Genomic DNA, 26,766 nt, shown 5'->3' with positions numbered 1-26,766 from the left:
TAGTAATAATTAAGGAGGTTTATGACACATGGGAAGATGTCATAAAAGGAAAGGGCTTTTGGAAAGTCCATATAAAAAGGACAAGATACAATGGAAAGACAACTCTCTCTGATACTATTCTAAGAAAAGTGAGGTCATCTTGGTATACTAGGATGGTTAGAACCTAACGAGAATTTCGGTATTAACACATATCTCTAAAAAATAATGATTAGTAATGTGCATTTACTGATTGGAGATTTTCTATTGAGGATTTCAGAAATATTGGACAAAGCATTTCCAGGAATTATCAAAACCAATTTTGGTCATTTATTGCATATCTTGAGAATATTCGGTTTTGGAAATTCCTTGGTGTCAAAACATCCTTGTTCTATAAATACCTAAGTTTGTATCTCTTGCAAACTATCCTAAGAGTCAGGCAAACTTCATCTTTTTGTTGTTTCTGGTGGAGACGTCTATTCGGAGAGGAAAGTACCCTAATTAGGCGAATCTCTTACGACCGCTCGTTTAAAGACTTCTGTGGGATCAAGAAGCTTTATGAGTACCGTTGGTGGGAAACTAGATAATTGAAGTTTATTATTTTTCGATTGATTTGATCGACTAACGGTTGTTGAACTTTGATTGAACCTAGTTTTTTTATTCTTGAGAATCTTCTCTTCAGATATAAGATTCACTCAAACTAGATCGAAGTTTCGAAGGGATCTTTAGAATTGGTTTTAGATCTAAAGACATCTTGTGATAATCCATTGTTAACAGACTCCGTTTTGTGTGTGATTGATCACAAGAGATTCAATTGGTGTTGTGCAGGTTTAATTGAAGATTAAAGAAAATTTGAAGACGAAGAAGATTTCTTATTGGGTTCTCATATCTTTGTGTAGCAAAAACCTTGATCGACTGGGATCCAACTAGAATCAGATTTATTCGATTGATTAGTTGCATGAGATCGGTAACGCTTAATAGTTCTCTTGAGATATATTTTGATTGTTACAAATCCGTATCTTATTACTTCGGTAATTGAAGATTAGATTGATCTAACCAGGCAAAGGAGTTTATTAGATTAAACGGAAGTGCCTTTGCATATGACTTGAGATATCTTTATGTTGAAGAATCAATAGAGTTGTTACCAAACATATTTGTTGTTCCTTTACTGTTTTGAACACGATCCAAATGAATTGTTCTAGTGCGTGCACTTGTTGAATATAGGAAGCGCAGGATACTGAAGAAACTAAGTGAACTAGGTTAGTTGCTTGGTCTCAACTATACGAAGTTGGTTTAGATTTTGTATAACGGCTTAATTCTGAGAGTATTCAATTCTGGACTAGGTCCCGGGGTTTTTCTGTATCAAAATCTTGCTGTATCATTTAGTTTTAATTTCCGCAATTATAATTGTTGTTACTATAATTTAAAGTAAATTAAAAAAACGTTAATTCCGTATTACTTGATAGTGATTAAATAGAGTTTGGTTAATTCCGAACCTATTATCAAGTAATTACACTTTGATTATTGTATTTTCTCGATCTTGTATCCATAGACGATCACACAAAGTGTGAATACCGATTTTTTGTATTGTCTCGACTAAGTCCATAGCCAATAACTTTTGGTAAGAGGACTTATAGGTGGATATTTTAAAGATTGTGGTGTATTTGGGTACCCTCGTCTTTTCAAACTTAATAATTACTTGAGAAATCTTATTATCAGAATTGTAATTACAGTTCCGATCTTCAGTGGAATCCTCATAGCTCTAAAGATACCTTTGAGGATACACCTGTTTGAAACATTAAATAGTGACAAGGTAAGGATGTCACTCACCATTTGTATATAAAATAGATACATTGAGATTGTTTAACTTATGATAGGGATGATTCTTACCTTTTGCATTCCTTCTTCTAGTGCACTCTTTAGGAGGGGATTTAATCCTTTCATCTTCTTCCAAGGAGGACTTGAACAGTCTTTTCTGTATCTTGGGCCTGTCAAGATCACATGACTGATTATCATATAGAGTATTTCTGAAAGAAGGAAGTCTCGTGGTCCTCGCGAAATTAATTTTAGAGAACTGAAGTTATCAGGACTTCTATTCTCAATATTGGATTTCCCAGGTGAACTATTTTTATCAGTATGTAGGAAGTCTGATATTGGAAATATCCTTGTTACTGGACATTTTAGCATGAGAGTTTCTTGACTCATGAAATATTCGATGAGAGAAATCTTGAATATTTTTATCCCAAGTTTTCTGGCTAATGATGTGGCTAGGATCGATTGGAGATGTTGACAAAAATTTTACCCCCTTAATTGCAAAAGAAAACAATTTTTGGAGACTATTTATTTGTTTCTTCATATGAAAACAATCCAATATGGGAGAACAAAATTTCAAGGTATCAGGCGATATCCTTGAATCATGACCTAGATTAGATGCTCTCTTAGATGTTGTTTTTCTCTCAGCTAGAACAAGAGTAACTTTCTCAAGTCTAGATGTTTTCCTTGGATTAATAACAATGTCAGGTGTTGGGGACGAATTACACTTTAAAACGGTATTTTCCTATCTCAAGGATCTACACTGCTCCTGAGATATGAGAAGATCATATTCATCCTTGTCTTTCGATAACCGAAGCTTATCCATCTTAGAGGCATAAGTCTCAACAATATGTTTTTCTCAAGCAGTTTCTTTTCTGACAGTATCCTCAAGAATATAAACTTTTTTTTTATAAGCTTTGGTTCTTGAACAAGTTGATTGATATTGTCGGAAAAGGATTCAACAACTTCACATAGATCACATTCTCTATTAGGAGATTGATCGAGTTCATTTGCATACTGAGCATACTTCTCTTGAAGGTATTTTATCTTAGAGGCTTGATGTTAAATGATCTTAGATGAGTCATTGTTAGGCTTTCGGGATTGCCTATATAAATAACCGCAATCGCAAGGCTTCTACAATGTAGACAACGACAAGAACGTGTCGAACCCACAGGGAGCAGTGGAAATACTGTAATCAATATCTCTAATCGACTAACTAACAATAATATTTTTGGATATTTATAATTGAAAAAAGAAATAATAAAATTAAACTAAACAAATAAATAAATGAAACCCAATGAGAAAGTCGGCAACCAGGGTTTATAGTATCCACCACAATTTCTATTCAATTACTGAAATGAAACATAATTCATGAATAGTTATTCCTTGTTCGTTCTATCGACATCACCTATTATATGTATTAGAATCGCAAATATCACTCGTATACCCTAAGCATGGCACATCAAAAGATTAACCAAAGCATGCACCATCAAATTTCATCAGCGAGAAAGTTATACGAATCTAAAATATTGATTCACAAAAATTACATGGCTCTTCTAAGCATAACCCATCAAACATATTAATCCAAGCATGGAATTATCAATTAATCAGACAAAAATATATTTATGAACCAAACGATTAGGCACAAAGGTTATTATATTCAAAACTGGTGAAGCAACAACTTGTTTTTTCGATTAATCAGTAAACAAAATCAAGAATTAATCATATTCAATTCATAATAGTCTATTGCTAGATTTTATTCAATTTTATTTAAAATAGTCTGAAACCATGTGGTTTCAACATAAACCCTAGCTATAATAGAACTAGCAAGCGATGGGTTTCTCAAAAGCCATAAAAATAATAAAGAGAATCATAAGCTCAGCAAACCGGAATCCACGATGGAACTTGAAATGGTGTCTGTTGCTGCGCCTCCAAACCGGCCGCCGTCGATCCCCCCTCCTTTCTCCCTGTCCGTCACCAGCCCAAAAGAAAAAGAACTCCAGCCGGGCCTCTCTTCTCTCCAATGTCTCTCTTCGTTTAAATAGCAGCTGCTGTTAGAAATCCGACTGAGACCTAGCAGGTATTGCCCAAGCGCCAAGGCCCAGTCCATCTGATCCTTTACATCACCGCTTCCCAATACTCTTCTAAGCACTCAACCACGGCACCAGTTTATATTCTCAAGCCTTCGTCCATCCATCCCAGTAGCTTCACCAAATGATCCCAAACCAGACTCACGACCATTGCATACGTTTTGTCCCCTAACTTCAGCTCCTTCCGAGGCTAAGCATGTCCATATGTTGTCCTTTTACATCATCATTTCCTTTTGCCAGACCCGCTCATCACCATCAGCAAAACAACCCATTCGAAGTACCAAAGAACTACCACGGTCTTCCATTGAATCAGCAGCCATCATCATACAGTCCATCTCCGAATTCCATTCTTTCAACTCTGGCCATCATCTGAATCACGAATCACGTCCAAGCTCTCCATGCAAATTCAGCAAGCACGAGACATTTTGTCTGCTGCCGATTCTTTCTTCATAAGCCAGCCAACGACCATCCCCAACGTCTGCAGACCTGTTAATGAGTCTCGACCATTAGCACTGTTGGAAAAAATTGGGTTTCACAAAGGATGAATGAATCAGAGAAGAAAGTGTTGCACTCCAAAACTTTCAAGGCTTGTATAAATTTCTTTTAGACAAATATTTCTACCCTCCCAATAACAATTGGCGATTACAACAGGTATGCGAAATATTGCCTTCAGGATACAATGAAAGCCCTGCAACGAAAACTGAATTCAAGGTTTGTACCCCTTGATTCAATCAAGAACACACAAAGAGATTTCTGATTTCTGATGATGCTTTTTGAAACAGAGAAAACAGATTGATTTTTCTTATATGTTAAACGAAACTGGGAGAAGCTATTTATAAAGGGTTTTGCACCTGTTGGGAATAGGTTTTTATTCGCCAACAGGTTTCTATTCACGAAACGTCAGGTTCCTTCATCAACAGACATCAATGGTGTCTTTTGGATTCGAAATTTTCGAACAGGCTTTTATCGACCAAATAAAACCGTCAGTTCAAAAAATTCTTCCGGGGGCGTTGCCCCCTTGAAACCCCCACCAGGGGCGGTCTCCCCTGGACCCCCACGACCTGACCTGTCAGGTCGACCACAGCCTGGGGGGCGATGCCCCCCAGGACCCCCCTTTGGTTAGCGGCGTTGAAAATATTCCAACAAGCAATCATCCATTTCATTTGAACACAGCCCCACATTATTACTTATCTACTCCTTGATCTCTTCAAACGTTTGGAACAGCGAAGACAACTCTTTGTTTCCTTTAATGATTTCCACTTCAGTGTTCCATCTCGTCTCAGCTTAGATGAATCTTGAACGCCATTAATTGTATATCAACGACTGCAGCCGCTTCTCAGTCGAACACAGCCCCACAGTATGCCCTTAACTTCATTATCGAACACCACCGAGGCCATATAAGCTAGCACTTAAGTTCATCCCTGCGTATACCATCGTTCACAAACCATTATTGGTGCTCTTAAAACAATCCCCCATTGCAGGTACCAGTAAACACTTGCACTGATTTCCATCTCCATTCTCGTCCAAGATCCGCAGACACTAAAACCCAGCTCTACCTTGACTTAGTTCAGCCACTGCAAGCATCTTTACTTTTTCGCACTTTCACATCCAGCTTTGCTCCTGCCAATCACCACTTGCTCGAGATCAAGAGTTTACAGTGGGAAACCTTGATGCCTCTTTGCTGCATTTATTTCTCAGTTGAGAACTTCCATCTGCATCACCAGTTACCATCCAGCCCACTTCACTGCTTAACTCCAACTTCTGTCCTTCCTTCTTTATCCCATCGGTTGCACAGCTCACCCACAGCAAACCAGCCGGCTTCTTCCATCTTTGTTGTTGTACAATGAATTAACCAAACACCACAGCTCATCACTGTTCTGTCCTTGAAATGATGTGGCCAGGCACAACTGGCGGGGCGAACTCCAAAGCCAAATTTGGTTAACCTCCGTCCCATTCTGGTCCCATGAGATATTTTGGTGAATTTGCCACAAACACCATTAAGATCCTATATTTAACCATTTATCTCCGGAATGATGGAATTCGTTTGTACTTTTTACAAAAGCACTGAAAAGTGTTATTAGTAAAAAAATCGAGTCCAAACTAATATAAATATGGGTATAAAATGTAGCACATACGTGCTCATAAGTCATTGCAGCTCTTAGTAAGATCCTTCTATAATTTTGATTTTGTACCGTTAAGAACCTTAGGCAATACATCTTCAGAAACTAAAGATATATCCTTACTTCTAGATTCAGCAGAGTCAGTAAAGAATAATCCTTTGAGGTAATTTCCAAGTACTTGGCATAATAAAATCCATTTGATGCCATTATATAGTACATGGACACAGGTGAAAGAACGTTCATACACATAGATTTATTAGGTCCAAAGGTGTTTGCCTGCTTTAATACCAATTGAATAGGAGAGGGTACCAAGTACATCACCAACTTTTTTCTTTCTGTAACTTGTATGGACAAAACCTAATATAATTGTAAGTAGACCAACTTAATGATCCTTGACAATATGTATATAGAGTATATATATCTATCTCTTCTCAAACAGAAAGTTTAGAATATAAAGTCCGCGAACCTGATTGTTAAGAATACTACATGGATGATCTCAAAAATCAATATCCAAGATCAATCTTGTCGCATCCAAATAATCCAATCGGAATTCTGCCAAATAATAAACTTGTTATCTATCTTTCAAGATATGAATTCTACATAACAAGACTCGTAATCGATCACAATTATATGGACGTATCTACTAAGACTGAATAAGTACTAATTGTGTAAATCTTATTATCAAGATAAACAATATAACGCAGAAAGGGAAAACATAAGACACCAGTAATTTTGTTAACGAGGAACCGCACTATCAGAAAAAACCAGGGACCTCGTCCAAATTTGAACAACAAACTGTAGTAAGCCGCTACAGACACTAGCCTACTATCAAACTTCGGACTGGAATGTAGTTGAGACCGAATCCACCCTCCAAGTGATCAGTTACATTTACACTCCTTACATCTCTTGAACCTTGCAAGGCTCTACGTAACCGATTCCCTTAGTTGACGTCCTTTACAACCTAAAAGTTGTTTCAACCTAAGTGAAGACTTTTGATACCAATCTTCCTCAAACAGATAGGCCTATTTGATTTCCCCTTATATCAAATAGATCAAGGCTTGGAAATATGTTTACAATATACAAAGCTAGCGAACCTCACAAACTCAGAAAACTTACACTCGGTTAGATGAGAAGCATGGGTTATTAACCACCTCTCAAGAACAATCTTAAAAACGATCAATAAAGAAGAATTTTAGATATTTATTTTGAGGAATCACAATGTCTAAGACGAAAAGAACTTTATGATTTCAATATATCCCGTTCCTAAAGGATATTGATGTAAACCTTGATAAACATAAAGAACAAGATCATGATACATGAATTATCAAGGTAAAGATAGTCGTACCTGGTTACGAATCCCTAAATTAAGTGTTTAAGTCGTAAACCTAATTATGTCTCTCAGAGGAACCGTAAGTTAATAGAGGAAGACTCTAACATACAACTAGGATGCAGGAATGTCGGGGAATGAAATTTCCAGTTCTTTGAGTCTCTATAATTATAGACTTTCAAGACTAGAGGTTCCTTCAAATTCAAGCTAAGATAATTTGAGATTCAAGCAATCACTTTCTCAATTTAGATGAAACTTTTGTTAGGAGTTCATGTAACTTTATGACAAGTTTGTCTTGAAATTACATAGAGGAATATAAAACTTTGGTCTAAGGTACGACAAGTATGCCATATGAACGTATAAGCATAATCGTGTTCATTTAACACTTAAGACTTGAATCATGAGACACATAAATAAAGTGATCTAGTGACCAAAGATGTCTTAGAGGTGTTCATGAGATAGATTTAGCGATTCCAAACATACTTGTAAAAATATTTTATGAGCATTTTTTAATTCGTACCGGGTAGGTATGTGTAGGGGTACACGTACTGAAAAAGTGTGGGTCTAACAACCACACCGAATATTTTGTTCGGCAATCTGAATAGACAAACTCCATATACTTTCAAGAAATCAACTAGACAGTCAGACTCAATCTATATAAAAGTATATTAAAGAGTTTATATTTATATTTCTCAATTCAATCTGCAATCAAACAAATAGGAATTTACGAGCCCGATTGAATAAGAGAAATAACTTGGACGGTATCACAAACCAATATTCAAGTGTCAATCAATTCAACCAACAACCCAAAGGTCGGATTCAAAAACTGATTGAACTTAACCACAACCTGTGATATTTTTATTATATAACAAAATATAATGCGGAAAAGAAATAACACAGACACCAGAAATTTTGTTAACGAGGAAACCGCAAATGCAGAAAAACCTCGGGACCTAGTCCAGCTTTGAACACCACACTGTATTAATCCGCTACATACACTAGCCTACTACCAATGAACTTCGTACAGGAATGTAGTTGAGCCCTAATCAATCTCACACTGATCAAGTTACAGTTCTGCTCCTTACGTCTCTGAACCCAAGCATGATTCTACGCACTTGATTCCCTTGGCTGATCTTGTAAAGACCTGCAAGCTCGTCAACGCTATTAGACCGGTCAAGTTCGTTTTAGCTGTTAATAACTCGACTAGTTTAACACGAATGATAACTAATAGGAATTTATCTAACAAATATTTAGATAAGAAACTGATATCGTTAGATAGATCTCGAAAAGTTTCGCAGAATTGGCTACTCGAACGTGTCAATTAGATACCAGACGAAGAAGTAATCATTAGATACTTATGAAGGGAAAAATAGTCTTTTCATAATTGGATCCGCCTGGCTTCCCTTATCCGTTTCTTGGGTGAATTTAACAAGTTTGGTTGGTCTTATCTTCAACCATCAAGAGGATAAAATCTTATTCTTCTTTATTCTTTTCTTTTTTTCTTATCTTCTTCTTCTTCTTCTTCTTTATTCTTCTCCGTTCTTCTTCTCTTCTCTTCCTCTGTAAGTGGCGAGTGATGAAATTGAGAGCGGGTTAGAGAGATGTTGGTTGATGAAACTGTTCGTAAGGTGATGTCGATGTGATTCGGGAAGGGGAAGATTATTGATTGTTAGGGTTTTGTCGTGAATCAGGGGAAGAGGAATTAGGGTTCTGAGTTTAGGTTTGGGTGCAAATGACGGTGATATGGAGTTGATAAAGATGAAAGATTAAGAGGGTTATGGTTAATCGAAGTTGTAGAGTTGTTTTGTGGATTGAATAAAGAGCTAGCTAGGCTTTCTGGAAGAATTCCAAGAAGAATTCAAAGATGAATTCGATACTCTAGAGGTTTAATTGGAGGTGGGTTTAACTCGAATTATGAGTTAAGGTTGAAGAATAGCTTGGAAACAGTAGTTAGGGTTTGAATCCGTGTTAGTGAAGGTAGGAGCAGAATTGTAAGTTGTAGTTGTGATGATATAGTTGCAGGGAGTATGGATGACTGGTGGGTGGTCGTTGTCTTAAGAAGAATTGGTGGATCAAGTCGAGTAACAAGAGGAGTTGTTCTCAATTGCAGGAATGAACTTATTATGGGGTAACTGTTCCTCTTAGTTAACTTAGTAGTGTTGATTGATTTTCATTACTGAGTTTATGAGTTTATGGATGATGATGAATATATTATGAAATTGTATGTTGAGATATGAACAGTGTGGAATGGTTATGTGGCTGTAACTTGGGCTTTGATGTGAATTGCATAAAGAGAAAAGAGGGCGTTGCTACTGTTAGAATAAGTTGGTTATGGTTTTGAAACTGATTGTATTCAGGAAGTCGAGATTTGAGGAATTCGATCACAAATGCTTGAGTTGAATTGTCTTTGAGGTAATTGTTTTATGATTATTAATTTGTTCAAGTTATTTATTGAGTTTATGAGTTTCTTAATGAATTAAGAATTTACATGGAATTGTTGGTGGTTGTGGATGTGAGTTGTATGAGATGTATGTATATTTGAAAAGGAAGTTGATTAAGAAGATTATGATGTTTGATGAAGGAGACTGTAATTGAAGTAAGATTCCGTGGTTGTTGATAATTCTATGGTGAATTGATGAAATTGTGTTGAATGACAGTGAAGGAGGTAATGAGAATTGATAGTGGTCATACGTGCTGGGAAGAACTGGGGGGTTGTTTTATTGCAGCTGGTGATGGTGGCTATAGATGAATGCTTAGGGCTTTGCAGAATTTGTTTAGCTCAAATGGTTGCAGTAAATGAGCCTGGTGATAATGTATCTAAAGAACTAGAATTGCAGGTGGTATGCAGTGGAAGATGAGATGGAGGTGGAGTTAACATTTTGGTGGAGTTGGATAATAGAGTCTCAAGTAAATGGGTTTGTTGGTGGACTAGAGTTGTGTAATTGAAACTGTAAGTTATTATGCAGGTGGTAGTAATTAGAGAAGATGTGGTTGATATAGTGATGGTGCTGATGTGTTTTGTTTGATTGTGCAATCCAGGGAAGAGCTCATAGTGGTTCTAGGATTGATTGTGTTGAGTTAAGATTGAACAGAATGGTAATGGTGGTAAGTTAGTATAGTACTGTTGGGATGGATTGTGTATGAATGAACTGTTGGTGTTCATTGTAAAGAGCTGGAACTGGATACAATTTTGTTTGTGATGAATGATTAACTGCAAGTGGCCATATGAAGTAGATTTGCAGTTGTAGATAAATGTAATGAGTTGCAAGTAGTGGTGGTATTGAATTTTAGTTGTAATTGATCTGAAACTGGTGGTGATTCAGTTTAGTGGAATGTGTTGCTAAAAGCTACAATTACAGCTAATAAGAGTTCTTATTTGTAAATGAAATTCAATGTTCTTTAGTATTTGAATTCAAGTTGAATTGCTAAAATAGGAGATGAGAATGTAAGAAACATAGTTGAAGGTTTTCTGCAATAGAAGTTTGCATGTTAGTCATCCCAGTCAGATGTTTGTTTAGCTAACTAGTTTTGCTGACTTAGTTAATATAACTGAGTCGAGTTGAACCGTTAACCTGAGTTGAATCGGTTTGAACCAGTGAACCTTGGACTCTGTTGACAAGGACCTTGACCTTTAGCTGACGTTGACTGTTAGTTGAACCATTTGACTGTCGTTGACCATTAGATGGACCAGCCTTGTGTATTGGGCTTGCTTCATAGACTTGGGCTTATGACTAGTTACCCTAGATTGATGTTTGGACCCCTTATGGTCCGAATTAGCCTTCGAATTATTCTACAAAGTTGTAGACATTCATAAGACTTAGCTAATAGACTATAAAACCAACCTAATGGAATTAGTAAATCTTTATATATGCAAGAGATGGATAATGAAGATGTGTTAAACCACAAATGGGCTTGGAACCATTAAATAGAATTGTATGATTCTTATGTGAGCCTTTTTGGCTAAACTCTTAGAGTTCTTGTATGATTAACAGTTAGTCTATTAACAACGATCGATTCAAAGGATGAACCAGTGGATCGTGGATCTCGAGGTAGGCGTGGCTTGTCATCAAAAGAGGTGGGAATACATTTGACTCTTTTGTAACCATTGTTGTTTCTTTTACAAAAGTTTATGCTTAACAAACTCATGCATTGTCTATCCATGCATTCCATGTTTTGTTTAAATTGCATTACTATACTTCTGTTGATTCTTTGAATCTTTCCATGGTTTGGAAAGGACTTGTAATATTTGTTTGTCATATGAATTGTTATGAGAAATACGAATTTCCACTTGTGGTATATAGGATACGCTCCTTCACATTTATATCTACATGAATTCAGCTTTTATGCTTATATCGGTCGACAGTTTGCGAGTTCGGAATTGTCGACATCCATATTTACGATTAGGTGTGGATTTGCGAGTTCGGAATTGCACAACCATAGTATACATTGTTTGAAGAAGGAGTTTGTCCATATACATGTTTGTTTACTTATGTGAGGATATGCTCTTTCACATTTATACCTAGAGCTTTTATGATATATTGGTCGACAGTTTGCGAGTTCGGAATTGTCGACATCGATATTTACGATTAGGTGTGGATTTGCGAGTTCGGAATTGCACAACCATAGTATACATTGTTCGAAGAAATAAATTGTCCGTATTCGTGTTTGTGTATCTCAGTGACTTGGTCACTATTTAATGTCTGAGAAAACATTATTGTTTTTCTTAATCTTGTTTATGATTACTTAGAAGTTAAATGTTAATTATTCCCACTTTCAATTTTCAGAGACAGATCAGAGTTGCGCAGCGAAAGCCACAAGTGTTGACTTCATTAATTAGTTAACTTCCGCTATGTTTATTATGTTGTTTATTGTATCTGTAAACCAATTGACTATTATATATATATATATATATCATTTGAGAGAAGTTCATGTATATATATTTTGAGCAGGGTTATTTTTGGGATAAATTTTGTAACAGATTTCTTAATTGAATGTTTAAGTATTTGAATTAGATTCGTAGTGCCTCTTTATTTAGTTAATCTCTTGGATTAGTCAGCTGCTAGCTTAGGGGGCGCTGCAGACTTGGTGTCAGAGCTCACTATTAGATCTTACATGGGAAAACATAGGAATAGCCAGTGCCAGTTAGTGAAATAATTTAGTTTAGAACTGGGTTGGGTTGTGAGATAAATCTTAATCAGTAAAAGCTATCAATAATTAAAAGATTTATTTGATTGATTGATTTGTTTGTTTGATTGTTTGTGTAGGTAATGAAGTAAAAATTGTAGGGTACACCAAAAACTTTAGTTAAGAAGGATTTGAGAATAACTAATCTAAAAAGTATGAACACGTAAACAATCTAATACTAAAAATAGTGAGATTAGTATTATTGATAGATATTGAAAGTCACATAGAAATTTATTGAACACCTTGACTTATACGTAGATTCAACACTTTATAATTACATAAATGCTAATAATATTTTTGGGACTCAATAATATTTGGAAGAGTAGTTAGAATAATAGTTTGACCATCAATGTCGATAATAAAATATTATATTAGTAATTAAAGATGATAATAATAGTAATAATAATTTTAATAAAGTAATGATTAGCATTTATTAATCAGTGTCATATTGAACTTAGCTTAACTAATATTTCATTAAATATATATAACAATAAAAATAATAATTATGATTAAAGAGCTACAGAAAATTAGTAACAATTATCTTTGATTAGATTTTTGTAAATTAAACTAATTACAAATTAGAGATATATGTAGATAATTAATACCAAACTTATTAGGCGTTAGACTTAAGAAAGCGAGGACATAATAAATAAAACAAAAAGACTCAACTTGTTAGTAGTGTTAGTATTCATTTCAGCAACTCTCTAAAATGAAACAAATATACATGAAGTAGTGAAAGTTAATATTCAGATGTTTAGTGTAATCTTTTAATTAAAAGAAAATAAATTAGTATATTAATCAGATACTTTACCTTGATAGAAAATCTAAATAGCGTGTTCGTTTCGGGTAATTGGGAGCCCAGTAATTGGATTCCAAGGGAATAGGCCCAATTCCCCTGAACCGAACAGTCCAAAAAAATTTAGAATTGGATTTCTAAGGAATCCAATTCCCTCCTATGGGATCTATTCTATTGAATTGGTGGGTGGGTGGAAAGGAATTTGATTCCGTAAAAAACAAAGGGAATTGAGCGAAAATTACGAATCTGTCCCTATGAAAACAAAATCTGAATCTGGTTTTCATTTTTCATTTCTAACCATTTCGTTTGAGATCGAGAGAGAAGAAGAGATCGAGAGAGAAGAAGAAAGAAACCACTGAAGAATGAGAGATGGAGAAATACGATGATTAGGTTAGGGTTTTAACTCCTCGTATTTTCTTTCTTCTCTATCTGTATGTAATTTCATTTTTTTTTTTAACTGCTCGTTTTGTTAGGGTTTTGATTTCTTTTCAGTTTGTTGCAGGAATGATTGATTAAAAGACCAATTATCATCTCAATTGGATTTGCGGCTTTGTGATAATCGGTCATCAACTCAGGAACAATAATTTCTTCCACAAGAACTCTAACTTTCATTTTCAACAATACCTATTTCTTCTTTTCCCGACTCAATCAACTACAATATTATCAGCGTTTCCCTTTGATTCAACTAATAAGAACTTTCAAGGTATAATTCGTTCACCGATTTCATTTAAATTGATTTCGGTAATTTTTTAGTTTTATGATAAAATTAGCTTATGCATGTTTATATTGGGTTTATGATATAATCCATGAAATCATTTTTTAACTATCCCTTGATTGTGTTGTGTTTTTTTGACAATGAAAAACTAACTTAGATTATGCTTTTTTTTTCCTGAAAAACTTTTGATATTTGACTTGAGACCTATATTGAGTCACCCTGTGGCTGTATGATTGTTTACTGTTTTATCATCCATGTCTGTATAGTCATGTATGGTTGACCATTTTGTTCTTATCCTTTTCAAATTCAGACCCACTTCCAGTATGGCACCTCTAGTCTTGACAAAAAAAAGGAAACTTGAAATGATGACAGACAATATCCGAACAACGATGGATGTTGTAACTTTATTTTACATTTATTTCTATTCATATGTCTTGCGTCATCAAAGCAGTGTGTTAAGAGCTAATGATCGTTTTTAATTAACTATGGTACGATTGTGGGTGATGGAAGATTTGGTATACAAAAGTGACACCAAATGTAAATCCCAACTTCGTCTCGATAGACGCACTTTTAGAATTCTTTGTCATAAGTTGCGCACTGTTAGTGGACTAGAAGATAATAGGAATTGTGATGTCGAAGAAATGGTGGCGATATTTTTATATGTAATTGCGCATCACCATAAGAATAGAGTTGTGGGTTTTCAATTCAAGCGATCAGGAGATACGATTAGTAGACATGTGAACACGGTGTTGAAAGGAGTTATTAGGCTTCAAGGAGAGTTGTTAAAAGAACCGGTAGCAGTCTCTACAAGTTCTGTTGACCAGATATGGAACTGCTTTAAGGTATGAGATTGTCTCAAATGAAATATTATAACCTTTTTAACCTTATATGTCATGAATATTAAAACTTGGTTTTTCGTATCACTAATGAACTATTAACATCACCTTGTTTACCTTTAGAACTGCCTAGGGGCATTAGATGGAACACATATTAGTGTCCACGTTGCAACAGCAGACAAGCCTAGGTATCGTACAAGGAAAAGCGCAATTGCTACCAATGTCTTAGGTGTATGTTCTCAAGACTTGGAGGTTATATATGTATATCCTGGATGGGAAGGATCAGCTGCTGATTCTCGTGTTCTTAGGGAATCCATTTACAAAAAAAATGGCTTAAAAGTTCCGCATGGTAAGTTTGTTAGAGTATTATAACTTGAATCTGCGGATTAGCGAGTGTTTTTCATGTTTTTTATTAAGATAGTGATGGTTGTTTACATGCTTACTTGTTTAGGTTACTATTACCTTGTTGATGCCGGTTATCCAAATAGTGGAGGATTTCTTGCTCCCTTTAGAGGTCAACGTTATCATTTGAAGGAATGGGGGCGAGATCGTTTAGAACCCAGGAAAGCTGAAGAATTGTTCAATATGAAACATTGTAGGGCTAGGAATGTGATTGAAAGATTTTTTGGATTGTTGAAAATGAGATGGGCAATACTTAGGGGTCCCTCATGGTATCCTGTGAACATACATTGTCGTTTTATCATGGCCTGTTGTTTGATACATAACCTTATTAGGAGAGAAATGCCTATGGATGAATTTTTACCGGAAGATGAATATGAAGATGGACCAATTAATTTGGTTTCTCCTCAAGAAAGTCGAATGATCGAACATGTCGATTCCTCGAATTATTGGGATGTTCAGAGAAAGGAGTTAGCTGATCAAATGTGGGAAAGATGGACTGCACGTAGATGTAGGCGCATATTTAGTTAAAATGATTTCATCATTTTCCTGTATTAGCTTACATTTTTTATCACTTTCATTTGTACTGAACTGTTACAAGAACAAGGTTTATTACTTATCTTCTAATGGTATAGTAAGGGGGATGGTTCATTTCAGATTTATTTTTGCAAATGGTTGATTTTTGTCTCTATCTTATAGTATCTGTGTGAGTTTGATAGCAGCAATGACTACTATGTTTTCCGCCTTTACAACAATCACAGATGATGAAATCTCACTGTTAATCTGTGAGTTACTATGGTTCATTTCCTTGTTCCATTTGAAGTTAAACTACTTATGAAATTATCTTGACATAATTTGGTTGTAAACAGGCAAGTAATGGCACCTCATCGGAGTTGGGTACAAGCTGAAGATGACATATTGGTTGATGTTTTGACGGAACTTGCACTTGATGGCAAGTGGAAGAGTGATACAGGATTTAAATCTGTGCTATTTGAAAGTGATTGAGCAAAAATTAGCTGAGAAACTACCCATTCCGGGTTAAGTACTACCAACATTGATTCGAGAATAAAGACTGTGAAGAAGCCATTCAATGGAAATCAACGAAATGCTAAGTTCTGGAAGTGGTTTTTGAATGGGATTATGTCAACAATAGCTTGTGTGTGAGAAGAATTTATTTGATGAATGGGCTAAGGTATTTCAAACCATTATTTAATATATTCCTTTCTATTTAATTAGCTGTGTCTCTAATTTCTCCTCTAATCACTATTCGAAGTTTGAGATTGAGGAACCTTATGAACCATGTAGTGTGAACAGTGGTAAGTATATTTAGTGAATTTGGTAACGATGACCATTATAGGCATCAATTGATGGTGATAACTAGACCTTGTGGTGGGATAAGGTCTGTGTATGGACTTTGAGGAAGTTTAAGGCGTGAATGCGCAGTAGTAAGTCTATTATTCTACATCTTTGTGTTACGCTACTGCCGTTACTCAATTGTTACTCAACTGATACTCAGTGCACTGTTATTTTACTGCACTGATACTCACCGTTCAACCTGTGTCTTCACTAACTAATATCATGGGTGTAGCTTCTGCATTTGCGTTAATAACACTGCCTCTGGCAAGTCCGCAATTTCATTTTGCATTTGTTTCGTTTCATTTATGAACTGTGAGTTTCTAGTTTAATTTTGTCCAGTTTGTTGTTCTTATTTTTTGAAGTCCCAATTTGTGGATTTTGCAGTCTCATCCAAGTATAAAGGGAGTGTATGGGAAAGTTTTTCCTCATTTGGACGCATTGGTTGAAATATTTGCTGAAGATAGAGCAAATGGTAAAGGAGCTGCTTCTTTAGCTGAAGAGTTGGAAGAGATAGATAAAGAAGATGAGCAAGAAAGGGAGAACGAAACAAAACAGGAAACTGAACAAGAAACAGAACGCGAACAAAGTAACCAATCTGGATCAGTGGACGAAGCCAATAATAGTAATGATAAAGGTAGGAGGAGGAAGAGGGTTAGATCATCTTCTTTGGATGTTGGATCTGGTGAATCAAGTGGTGATTCGAATGGTCTTAATCTGATGGCTAATTCTTTCAGCAAGTTTGTATCAGGCACTCTTTCACATTTTGAAGCAATTCCTAGTACATTGGCCCAAGAATCAGACACCAACAAACAGTTGTTTGAGGAGCTACAGAAGATTGATGATCTTACTGATGATGATGTGATAGATGTTGCTTCGATTATACTTGATTCATATACGAAGACCAAAATTTTTTTCGGGATGGAAGAAGGGAAGAGGGCTCACTATGTGAAGAATAGAATACTCAAGTAGTAGTGAAAAAAAGAAGCTTCAGAAGATGGCTGGTGTGAACCGCATTGGTGGAAAAGGAAGCGTTAGAAGGTCCACTGAATTCCTCTTTTGTTTTCTTACGGGTATTTGGTTAGCAACAACTGTACTTTCTCCAATTTCAATTTAAGTTCTTGTTTGTGTAGTTTTGAAGAGTTGTTTAAGACTTCATGAAACCTGAAGCTAGTTTTGGCATATGAGATAAGCTGGCAAGAACTCTTGATTACAAATCTAGGTTAGGAAGCAAGAAAAATCACTCTTAGTTGGCTTAACTTCTTAATTACTTTGATACAAGTTTATGAATTACAGCAACTCTCCATCTGCAGCAGCTGTATAGTCTGCTGTGAAAGATCAGTAATTCTGCATTATTGTCACCTGCTACTTTTATGTGATGGCGTTGTATTTTTTTGGCAAATTCTATATGTTCTAACTCTACATTCGAAATACAACAATAGAATCTTATATTTTGTTTTTGCCTTTCGAAATAAGGTTGTGATTCTACTCTATAAATTTGTTCGCTCAGTTTTATGTAAGTAATCAGTAAATCTGTAGTCTATGAAAAAGATATAGTTTCACTTGAGAAGTTCTTAAGAACCATGTGGAAAAAGGCGCTTCATACACAAGTGGAACAATAGTCATCCATGGTTCAAATTTGTTTTGAAATTTTGAATTCTTAAATTTTTGAGTTTTAGCTTTATTAGAAGTTTCAAGGATATTTAAGTAAATAATAGATTTGAATTACAATGGAATCCAATTATCCCAACCAAACAGATTTTGTTTTACCATGGAATCCATTTCTTGGAATCCAATTCTAGGAATTGGATTACCCTGTAATCCAATTCCTGAGATTTGAAAAACTTGAACCGAACAGGCTATTAGTATACTTAAATTTTTGAAAATGTCTCTCGAATATGGATTCTTAACTATTACATGATGAGTCTAAATAAAAATATTATATTTTTATTTTTTTCAATATATGTACAGAAGACTGAGCAATATATTTTCATCTTTTTTCTTTAACATTTTCCTTTGTAAGAGATATATGTACAAAGGACCAAGCAAAATTGAAGGACGTCACGAAATAAATTTTCATTTTTTAGTGAGTGAATATTGCATACACGAGCGAAGCCACAAAAATATCTGAAGGCAAAAAAATTAAAGGTGAGTAAAAAGGAAAAGAAATGGAGTAGTTAAAAACAGGTTTGTGTTGGGCAACAACACTCTTGCGAGCCAGCCCAACAGGGTAGGCAACTGTGTGCCCTTGTTATGGTATGGGTCTTCCCCTAGATATAGATGCTTAAAAACATGCTTTTTTTTATAGATAAAGAGGAATGAAACCTTAACTGACGATCACCTCCGGGTTGGAGTTGCTGAGAAAACTGTCAGAAACCCTTTGGTTTGCGTCCAAATCTTGAGAAATAGTGCTAGCTATTACATTTGTTGTTTGGTGAAGACTAAAACTAGAAGGGAAAATACTGCCGATAATGTACGGGATAATACTTGTTTCAGTAAGATGGTCCCAAGATCCACCAAAATTACAGTCGATGTTATATTTAGCTAGGTTGACTGCTAAAAAAAATTCCCTGTCATTTGTTGTGCTCCAAGTTCCAACTTCAAAAACTTCCTTTCCGTCGTGATCTAGAGAGAAACGAGCTCTTATCTTGTTTGCATACATGCTCCCGATTAGCTTGATTATTTGGCAGGAGTTGGACTCAAAATCCATTCTGCTTCCTAAAGTTGCCTCCCAGTTGTATACCTCCAGAGCCTCCTTTTGTTTCACTTCCTCATCTGAACTTTGTCCAAACATTGCTCCTCTTGCTCCCCTGCAATGTCCTGCATGATCGAAAAGGATTAAACCCATACCATAACTTCCAATGGTACGGTTTCGATATATTTCCACATTTATTTTCAAAGTGAACAGGATTAGTGGCATCCTTCTTAATCTGAATTCAATTGTTTGATTTTCAGCCTCCTCTCTGGAGTAAGACACATTAGAGAAGTTGAAATTTTTCATGTCAAAAGCAGCTTTCTGGTAGTTTATATAATAAATAATATTCCTAGCTATTCTACCATCATTTGGCGTTTTCTTTTCAAAAGTAGCTTTCCATATGTGTCGTATTACAACAACACACATCTCAGCCCAACCCATTGAGTGGGTTCTGTGACTTTTTATGTTTAGAAGATATGTTAACCACTCATGGAAGTCATACCTATTGTTGAAAATTTCATTTGGTTCAAAGTGGAGTTCTCTCCAGACTTGTTGAGCTAGAGGGCAATGGATGAACAGATGAGATATGTTTTCCTCTTGACAATTGTATATTTTACAGATTTTGTCAATATAGTGAAGGTGTTTTCCCATTCTAGCTCTTGTTGGTAAGATCGAGTGGGCAGATTTCCAAAGGAAAACATTGATAGAAGGGGAGACCGCTAGATTCCAGATGGCAATCCAATTTTTTGTTTCCCTTCTACTGATATTTCTATGTGCTAACTCTTTGTAAAGAGATTTCACAGAGAACTTTCCATCCTTTGACAGTGACCAAATAACTCTATCTTCCTGACCAGTATGAATGTTAGTGTATGGTATTTTCCTAGCAGTATGAGAGTTAAAGATGGTGAGAATCAGTTGTGAGTTCCATTGTTGATTTTCATTCATTAGGTCAGCCACTTTTTCAATTTTTGGAGGGCAGTTGTTAGGTTTACTGATTAGATAATCCGAACCTTCAACCTAACTGTCCTTTCATATATTGATTTTGTTGCCATTTCCCACTAGCCATTATCCAAACTTTTGAATGTTTGCTATGCCAGCTAAGATGCCTTTCCAGACCCAAGAGTCTGTTGGTTTTGGTATTACAGACATGTGCATGATATCTGAATTTTCAAAATACTTGGCATGCATGACCTGAACACCCAAGGTATCAGGTAGTTGAAGCATTCTCCATCCCATTTTGGAGATTATAGCATTGTTAAACTTTTCCAAGTTTATGAAACCTAGCCCTCTCTAAATGGGTACACACTCCTATCCAAGCTTTCAAGTAAACACCCTTTCATTTACCATCTTCTTTGCCCCAGAAAAAATCCCTTTGGATTATATTCATCTCATCAGTGATTGTTTTTGGTATTTTAAAGGTACTCATTTGATAATTTGCCATTGTGGAAGTTACATGTTTGATCAAGACCATCTTCCTCGCAGGGTTAATAGTTTTGTTATTCCACCCCCCCCCCCCCCCCCCCCACCCCCACACCCCACCCCCCCCCCCCCCCCCCCATCCCGTGCTTGATGAGATCAATCACTGGACAAAAGGCTTTAACCTCAGACTTGTTAGTAAATCGGGGAGTCCCTATATACTTATCTTTAAGGGATATAGGATTAACCTTCATGAGACCTGTTATGCTCAAATTCTTACCAGGAGAGGTGTTATTGCTGAAAAAGATTCCAGACTTAAAGAGGTTTATCATTTTCCCCGAGCAGGAGCTGAAACTAGTAATTATGTCAAGGATGTTATTAGCTTCATTTTTGTTTGCTTTGCAGAAAATGATGCAATCATCCGCAAATAACAAATGACTAATGAGAGGAGCTTTTTTCACAATTTTTATGCCATGTATTTTTCCTTCGTTTTCCGCTTTCATTAGAGTTCTGGAGAAAACTTTCATACATAGGATGAACAAGTAAGGGGACAAAGGGTCCCTTTGCCTAAGCCCTGTAGTTGTATTGTAGGTTTCACGTGGGACTCCATTCTATAAGATATCAAGACTAGTAGTTGATATGCATTGATGTATGATATGGCACCAAGTTTTTGAAAAACCCATTTTTTCAAGGACAGCTAAAAGGAAGGGCCATTCCACTCTGTCAAAAGCTTTTCACATATCTATCTTAATACCCATCCATTCTTGTAGATCTCTTCTGGTTCTCATATTATGAATAATCTCATGAGCAACCATAGTGTTGTCATTTATCTGCCTTCCTGGAATAAAGGCAGATTGGTAGGGAGAGATGATCTTACATAACAAAGGTTTCATTCTTTGTGCTAGGATTTTGGAAATGAGTTTGTAAGTTGTGTTGCAAAGATATATTGGTCTAAAGTCCCCTTGGGTAGAGGGGAATTGAACCTTAGGAATGAGAGATATAAAAGTAGTATTCATTTCCTTTAGCATATATCCAGTATCAAAGAAATTTTGAACTAGTTTTATCAGATCCTCCCATATGCTTTCCCAATTATCTTGAAAGAAATTTGGGGGATACCCATTGGGACCAGGAGATTTATTGCCTTCCATGGCAAACAGAGTAGCTTTTATTTCAGCATCCTTAGGAGTTTCAAGGAGGATGTCATTTTCTCTATCAGTAATAGAAGTTGGTATTAGATTTATCAACTCCATATTTAGGACAGGAGAGTTGGTAGTGGAGATGCTCTTGAAATGGTCAGTTAGACAGTTTGAGATTTCATTTCTTTTCTCTAACCAGGTGCCATTTGGGTTTTTGATAGACTCAATTTTATTCCTTCTGTATCTTGTCCTGACAGCATTATGGAAGAAAGAGGTATTTCAATCACCTAGATTTATTATCTAATTCCTACTTTTGATTTTCCAGTAATTTTCTTCAATATCCTGCCATTTACTCAGAGAGGTTTCAATCTCTTTAGAGTAGTATTGCATCTGATGCTATTGTTAGCCAACACTTCTATCTCCTTTTTGATCCTAGAGATATTGCTTTGAATGTTGCCAAAAGTATTTTTATTCCATCTATTGAGGGAAAATTTAACATTTTTCAGATTTTTTGCAAAAGAGAAACTCACAGATTCCTGTCTTGTTGTGCTCCAGGTATCCATGATTAATCTCTTGCAATCAGGGTGTTCCATCCAGCCCCAAAAATACTTGAAAGGATAACCACCATCCTTCGAAATTGGGTTAGTTTTAAGGATAATGGGACTATGATCAGATCCCCTTGCAATGAGATGATGGATTGTGGATTTTGGGAAAAGTTCAATCCATTTTTCATTGCTCAGGGCTCTATCAAGTCTCTCTTCCACTCTTGGGTGATCAGTTCTGTTGTTGCTCCAAGTGTAAGGATAACCTTTAAATCCCAAATATTGTAATTTCATATCACATATTTTATTTTTTAAAATAGTGGCTTCTCCTTCATCAAATAAGTTACTTCCTTTTTTTTCCTCACGACTGAGGACAACAGTTAATCCCCCATCACAAGCCAAGGAATGCTTATGGTTTCAGTTATACTAACAAGCATATCCCAAGACTGTTGTTTATTAGTAGGGTATGGGCTGCCATAGAAAGTTGAAACCATGTATAAAATGTTTGTATAGTTTTCTTTGGCTATATCATTAATCCGGTTATGTGTTGAGCTATCTATGGTAATAGTTAGATTATGTTTCCAAATCAGGGCCATCCCCCCTGCTTGGCCTCTAGGAGGGACCAACCAATAGATATGGACATTCACAGATTTTAGAATACTATGTATTTTTCTATTTTGTTTTTTTTGTTTCAAGCAAGCAGAGAATTTCTGGATTTTCCTTATTCATGATATCAAGAAGGTACTTTTGAGTATTTTTTTCCCCTAAACCTTGGCAGTTCCAAGTTATAATAACAATGAATTCCCAGAAGTATGATATTATAGGATAGTCCTTTCCCTTTTTCCTATGATATAGCATACTAAGTTTGGAAAAAAAATTGTTGGATAATTTTATAATGTAACTTGGAATGGACTAGATTGTAGTTTAGGATTACCTTTTGGCTTTTGTCAGACCATCCTGCTCCAGTTCATTCTTCCACAGTCACTGTTACCTCTCTCTTTTTCTGGTTGTCCATCAAATGCATCCCCTTTGAAAGACTGTTGTTTTTGTCTTCCATTTCTTCTTCAGAAACTCTCTTTTTCTTAGCCTGGCCTGGATTTTGTGCTCTTTCCTCCTGGTAGACAACTTCAAATTTCTTGAGAAGGTTTGCTGGCCTTTGCTGCCTTTTCCAAGATTTTGTTGGGCTTTCTTGGACAGCTTGTTGAGGTAGCATATTTTCAAAACCTGGTGGGATTGTAGGAGAAGACTTTTTGTTGCTGTTTGATGTGATTTTTAGATAGTGGTAAAAGTGGTTTGATTCTCAGACTTGTGAAGGATATTAATTAGACTTAAATTCTAATATTAAAATAGAAAACTCACTAAAAATTATAGCAAACTCAATCAAAGTTGATATCAATATTAAAAGAGCATTAAGGCTAAGATTCCACTATTTTTCCAAATTCAAAGTGATTTAATCCAATATTTATATTCATGCAATTTTTTCGTTCAATTTGATTCTAAACTATTGCAACAAGTAGGTTCTCAAAATAACAAGTGTAAATCCGAAGCATAGAACATCAAAAACCTAGATCCAAGTATGCTCTATCAAAAGAAATAACAATTGCTTAACATGAATCATTCAAACAATTTTCACTCAAGGCAAAACAATCATAAAAATAATTGCGATAAATAAATAAATAAGAATATACCACTTTTTGTTGGAAAAATAGCTTCCTCTATCGCCTCAGCAATGGGGTTTAGCTCCTCATATTAATTACTTGCTCAAAATACATGTTTGTTGCTCAAAAGTTGATTAAAAGAGTGAAAGGTGTAAAGCAGCTGATTTGCAACAGCGTAAAAGTGTTACAGATCTCTGGTACAAAGAGGAACAATGATTACTATTGTATATAAACATTACTTATCTTCTGCTGTTGAAAAACGACAGTTTTCTGCGACAGTTGCTTGTGCGTCAATGTTCTTCGTGTTCTTCCTCTTCAGCAGCAGCAGCAGCAAAAACAGAGTTTGATAAAACTCTGATTTCTTCTTCTCTGGCTCTCCTCAGGTCCCCAAACTCTCGACTCCCCTTCTATATGACCCAAACAATCTATTTATATCAAAAATATCGATTCAATCTCTCCCAAATCTTCCAAAATCTCTTTCCTTCTCTTCACGGCAAAGTTGCGGCAATTTCTTGTTTTAGAATTTTTACGCGTTTCTGAGCTTTCCTTTTTATTCTAAACTCTTCCTTAGATAGATACAAATCTTTGGGAAGGTTTACAGCACTTTAATCTCCCTCAAATTCCCTAAAACAGGTCACACACGTGACTTTCCATATTTTTCGTTGTGATAAAAATCCTTCGATTGAGCCCAGTCTAATCGATTTCAACACCCATATCAGATTCCTAGACCCATAAGGAGTCTATCCTATGAGGTTTAATCGACCTCAAACTCCTCCAAATCAGGAACCCTAAATCTGTCAGAAACTGCCAAGATATTTCCCGCCAAAACTTGGTTTTTGAAATGTTGAAGATGGTTGCCCCTTATCCAGGGTAAGGGTGCGATTAGCAGCTTCCTGGAAATGGGATGCCCTTTAGTAATTAGGTTACCCCTTATCCAAAGTGAGAGTCCGAATAGCAAATGTCCTCAGGGTGCTTTCCGACAACTTTTCGAGCCAATTTTTTCCGAAAATGTTTATTGGCCAAAAATACCTACAAATAAATAAAACACCATAATAAGTACAAAAATGATCTCTAACAATATATAGAATCGAGACAAATCGGACACAAAAATGTGTCTATCAAATACCCCCAAACCTATTATTTGTTAGTCCTCGAGTAAAAATAAAATAGAAATAAAATCCTAACTCAGTGTCGCAGGCATCGTCGATTGCATTTAGCGTATGCAATAATCCTTTAAACCCCTAGGTGTCCCTAGTGGCGGAGTGTTGTCTCCGGAGGGCTTACCAGAGGTATACCCACAAAACCTTTATACTCCATACCCTAGATATCTACACAGAACCTTGGAAGGCACTAAAGAATCTCCTTGGTTGGCATACTTATTGACTACATGAGGAAGTACCCTGATGCGAAATTCCAATTGTTGTACACGAGTTCGCACTCAAGCATACTAAAATTCATATGAAGTGACAGAGCTCTACTCAGATAGTCGCACTATGGACATCAATATCCGGAGTCAAAACTAATCACATGGATAGATCAAGAAGATGGATATAGAAAAACATAGATGGTTTTGATGTTTACTAGGTGAACGGTGTTTCTCATATCTGTCTGAAGGCCTCCGCCAAAATGAACCTATCCTAATGGACTGAGATACTAGTCTGACTAATATCAACACACTGGCATATACAAGGGAACCAGTGATTGATAATCCTAACTCTAGGTCAACACAACTGGCATATACAAGGGTTCCAGTGGTCGACTTTATTGAATTTATTCCAGTTGGTCTGATGGTCTGGTCTCTTTCTTTTCTTTTTTTTTTTTTTTTTTTTTTGTATCTCAATCACTCTAATTCACCCTAGCATTGGTAACAACTTGAATCGTGAGCCCCACCTAATCACTTAGAGAAACATAGTTTAAAAACAAAAAAAATAAAAACAGAAGTGAAAAGGACTCAACGAGATATGGTGAAACTATCATGTTATTTCTAACACCTGAGCTCTGTGCTTTTATGAATAGACTCTTTAGATGTTGCCATCTAGTCAGATTGGTTCCTCAACTCCTACAACCAAAATGCTTCCATCCACTTAGATTGGTTAGTGCCATCCTTAATAGGGATAAATTTCTAGGCTCTGGAGTTTATTTATTGCAACGAAAAGGTAACAAAAAGTTCTACCCCACCCCCAAACTTAAATCTAACATTGTCCTCAATGTTTCTAATAAAGAACAGTACCAAAAATATAAGTAACATGAGGAAATAGTAAAGAGAGAAGTCGGAAAGATAGTACCTGGGTGAAGTGTAACCAAAAACCTACAAAAATATTATACAACATACAAAATCGCCTCGATGGTCAATCAAGGTAAACAGGGTCCTCCAGAGGGACCTCCTCAACATCACCTGTAGGAAAAGGCTCTAAAAAGGGCTTCAATCGCTGACCGTTAACCTTCGAAGAACTACTACCATCTGGTGTCTCAATCTCAACAGCGCCATGAGGAAAAACAGTACGGACCACAAAAGGACCGGTCCACCGAGAGCGCAACTTCCCGGGGAATAGATGCAAACGAGTGTCATACAGAAGAACTTTTTGACCTGGAGAAAATGACTTTCGTAAAATATTCCTATCATGCACAAGTTTCATTTTGTTCTTATACTCCTTAGCACTATCGTATGCATCTCTACGAATCTCGTCCAACTCATTGAGCTGGAGCTTTCT

The sequence above is a fragment of the Papaver somniferum genome, chromosome 6, assembly GCF_003573695.1.
Source record: "Papaver somniferum cultivar HN1 chromosome 6, ASM357369v1, whole genome shotgun sequence".
NCBI lineage: Eukaryota > Viridiplantae > Streptophyta > Magnoliopsida > Ranunculales > Papaveraceae > Papaver > Papaver somniferum.
Note: the sequence above shows the minus strand (reverse complement) of the source record.